Here is a 4,518-nt window from a genome sequence, read left to right as displayed (position 1 = left end):
GAAGCCTATATATATATATATATATATTTACAAAATCTGTTTTCATTAAGAGAAAACAAAAATGTTTCATAAATACTAAAACTAGCTACTAAATTAATTTTTAGGGCAAAAAACAAAATTAAGCCAAGGATGGAAAGAAATTACATGAATAAGCCAAACTGGAAATTGTTTTATGAATGAGTCAAAGCACATTACTATATAATTCGAACCAGTTTGGTTCGAACTATAATAACACATAATTCGAACCAAGGTAGCTCGAATAATGATGGAACACGTGATGAATGTAATTCGAACCTACATGGTTCGAACTAGAATTGAGTATAAATCGAACTAGGAGAGTTCGAATTACACATTTGGACGCTTCACAAGTAATTTGAACCTAGTTGGTTCGAATTAGTCAAAATTTGCCTCGAATAGTAATTTGAACTGGGCTGGTTCGAATTACACAGGTCTCCACTATATAAGGAGCTCGAATCAGCCTCATTTGAATCACTTTTCCATTCTCATACCCCACCAAATCCCAGAGAAAACAACCCGGATTTGATCCGACAAAGACTCGAACAGAATACTCAACCGATGGGGGATGATCCGGAAAGGCTATATCGATTGGACGGAGTTACTCATATAGCCGGGGTCATCAACGACGAGGTTAGTAGATAGAAAACTTTGTGCTAGCGGTTTATCTGAGTTAGTGGTTTTGCATGCGGTTTTAGTGGCGATTTATGTTAGCGGTTTATCCTAGTGGTATTGCAAGTGGTTTATTTGAGAGGTTTTGCATGCGGTTTAGTTGGTGGTTTAGTTGGTGGTTTATGTTAGTTGTTTTGCATGCGGTTTTAGTTAGTGGTTTAGTTGGTGGTTTATGTTAGTGGTTTTATGTTAGTGGTTTTGTATGCGGTTTTGTTGATGGTTTATGTTGGCGGTTTATTTTGGTGGTATTGGAAGTAGTTTATTATGTGATTTTGTGTGCGGTTTATGATAGTGGTTTTGCATGTGGTTTTCGTAAGTGGATTTGTATGCGGTTTATGTTAGCGGTTTGAGCATGTGGTTTTGCAACTGGTTTGTTATATTGGTTTTGCATGTAGATTCTGTTAGTGGTTTCCATTAGTGGTTTCTGGTGTTGGTTATTTTTGTCACTGGTTTTCTACGTGGTTCTAATAATGTGGTGCATGTAATGCGCAGCCACAGCGATGCATCAGGAGCATGCGGCGGCAGCAGGGCATGCGACTCGATGAGCGGTATGTTCCATACTTGCAGATGGCCGGATTATACCATCTTGTGAGGCTGAACGATAGATGGTTTCGGTTAGATGAGCCCCTTGTCAGTGCCTTCGTCGAGCGGTGGCGTCCGGAGACGCACACCTTCCATATGCCGTTCGGAGAGTGCATGATCACACTTCAGGACGTGGCATACCAGTTGGGGTTGCTGACGAATGGACTTTTGTGTGGCTTAGAATTCACAATTGAAATCTCGTTGTAAAGTATAGCTTCTAAACCAACAATAATCCTTTCATACAAAAATTTGTTTGTCACAAGTAACAAACCCCTAAATTCTATAAACCGAAGTATTTAAACCTCGGGTCGTTCTCCCTAGGAATTACAATGAAGTGTCTTGTTATTGGTTAGGGGTTGTATTTTAGGGTTTTGGGATAAGAGACATGAAATGTAAATGACAATGAAAATAAATTAACAACTAAAAAGCACTTGGCAAGGTTGTGAGAATTAGAAGTCCTATCCTAGTTATCCTCCTCGATTATGACCACAATTGTCCATTGCTACCACTTAGTTAACCTCTAATAATGGAGGAAAGTCAAGTGGATGAATCAACTTGATTCCACAAGTCCTAGCCAACTCCCAAGGAAAAGACTAGCTTTAGTGGTATCCAAATCAATTAGCAACTTCTAATTGTCAATCAATAAAGGAATTAGATAACTCAAGCGTCACTAATTACTCTACCATGGAGAGAAAATAAAGTGAAAACTAAACTAAAACTAACTAATCAACTAACTAACTAACTAATTTGTCAACTAAAATAAATGGTTGTCAATGGTGTTTGGAAGTGTTGGATGAGGGGTAGGAGGAGGGAAGAAGAAAGGAAAAAGGGAGAAATGGAAGGAGGAGAAGAAAAGAAATGGATGGAAGAAAGGGCATCCACGCGCACGCACGCATGGCGCGCGCGCGTCGTTGGCTTATTTCGAGAGTGGCGCGTACGCGTCATGTGCGCGTACGCGCGAGTTGGTTTGTGCGAAAGGCACAACGTTGGCGCGGCGCAGGCACAACTCTCTGGAAAATGTATGGAGGTTGGAACTTCTCAATCCACGCGTACGCACGCATGGCGCGCACGCGTGGATGGTCGGAAATGCTGTAAGTGCGCGTACGCGCCATGTACGCGTACGCGTGGATGGTGCTCTATTTTTCAAAAAATTTTTTCTATGTTTTTGCACCAATCCAAGCATTCCAAACCTCCAAACAGCTACCAGAACACCCTAAAACCTTATTTAACATACTAAACTACCAATTAAACTCAACTATCTAAACAAAACATGAAATTAAACTAATTCTACCAATATATACAAAAGAGAAAATGAAAGGATTTTACCATGGTGGGTTGTCTCCCACCTAGCACTTTTGTTTATTGTCCTTAAGTTGGACTTATGGGGAGCTCCTCTCAAGGTGGCTTGTGCTTTCTAGGGACTGCCACCTCTTCACAAGATCTCTCTAATTCAATCCTTTGTTCATTAATACTATCTAAGCCTTTTCCCTTAATCAAACTATAATTGGGAGGGTGAAAGAAGTTTACCTCCACAACATTTTCAAATGCACCGGGAAAAGGTTCTTCAAGTTCAAAGGATTCTCCACCACTAGGACTTGATGCTTGCTCTTCATTGCCATGGGAACTCAATTCTTGCTCTATCCCATCCAAGTCTTCATATGGAATATGCCTTGGAAGGTGTGTACTTTCCTCCCTAGCATCAATTTCAATCATCTTGGAGGGGTTTTCTTCAACTCTATGTTCCCATGGAGGCTCCGCATCTCCTAAGTCTTCTACCACTTCTTCCTTGTCTTCAACAATTAAAGCTTCCTCCAATTGTTCCAATACAAAGCAACTTCCTTCATTTCCCACCGGAGTTTCCAATCTCTCCTTCATGCTATGTTCTTCATGTGATTCTCCACATGTAGCCATGGGAGTTCCTTGAGTGTTCAAGCATTGGGAGGCTAATTGATTTGTTACCGCATCCAAGGTGGCCATGATATTTTGCACATCCCTTTTCATCTCTTCTTGCCCTTGAACAAGAACACCAAGGGTTTCATCCATTAGAGATTGGGGTGGGTGGAAGGGTTCATCATTTTGGGGAAAGGGTTCATAATAGGAAGGTGGTTCTTCTTGGTAGAATTGTGGTGGTTCTATGTTTTTCATTCTTTCCACTTGTTGCACAACACACTCCATGGTTGCTTGAAATTGATCCAATGCTTCCTTGAGACGATCCCTTGACTCTTGTTCCTCTTGGATAGTATGATTAGGATCATGTGGCTATTGGATCAATGGATATGAGTATTCTTCCATGGGAGGTTGTGGTGGAAAGTAGTATTCCTCTTGTGGTTGAAAATTTTCATATATTGGAGGTGGTTCATCTTGGTAATAATGTGGAGGAGGTGGCTCTTGAAAATATTGATGTTGGGGTGGTGGTGGCTCTATATGTAGTTGTTGGTAGGATAGATATGAATTAGGGTCATATGAAGGTGGTTGGTAAGAAGGGGCTTGTGAGCATGGTTGGGAGTTATGTTGAGGGTATGGATCATAGGCATATGGTGGTGGTTCTTGAAAATCACAAGGTGAGTCACCATAGCCATTGGATTGGTATGCATCATAGAATGGCTCTTCTTCATAGTGCATTGGTGGGGGTTGTTGCCATGAGGATTGATCATATGCATATGGCTCCTCCCACCTTTGGTCATCCCATTCTTGATACACATTCTCATTATAGTCCTCATCACCTACAACATAATTGTAACTACACTCATAGCCAAAGTGAGAATTCATGATAGCAAGAAGAAAATGAAAACAAAATCAAATAAGAAGCAAGAAAATTAAATCCTAAAACTAGCAAGAGCTAACAAAAGCAAACATATTCACACTATTCACATATATACAATAACCAATAACATAACACCATTGCAATTCCCCGGCAACGGCGCCATTTTGACGAATGGACTTTTGTGTGGCTTAGAATTCACAATTGAAATCTCGTTGTAAAGTATAGCTTCTAAACCAACAATAATCCTTTCATACAAAAATTTGTTTGTCACAAGTAACAAACCCCTAAATTCTACAAACCGAAGTATTTAAACCTCGGGTCGTTCTCCCTAGGAATTACAATGAAGTGTCTTGTTATTGGTTAGGGGTTGTATTTTGGGATTTTGGGATAAGAGACATGAAATGTAAATGACAATGAAAATAAACTAACAACTAAAAAGCACTTGGCAAGGTTGTGAGAATTAGAAGTCCTATCCTAGTTATCCT

This window comes from Arachis ipaensis, chromosome B09 (genome assembly GCF_000816755.2).
Source record: "Arachis ipaensis cultivar K30076 chromosome B09, Araip1.1, whole genome shotgun sequence".
Taxonomy (NCBI): domain Eukaryota; kingdom Viridiplantae; phylum Streptophyta; class Magnoliopsida; order Fabales; family Fabaceae; genus Arachis; species Arachis ipaensis.
This window is presented reverse-complemented; position numbering follows the sequence as displayed.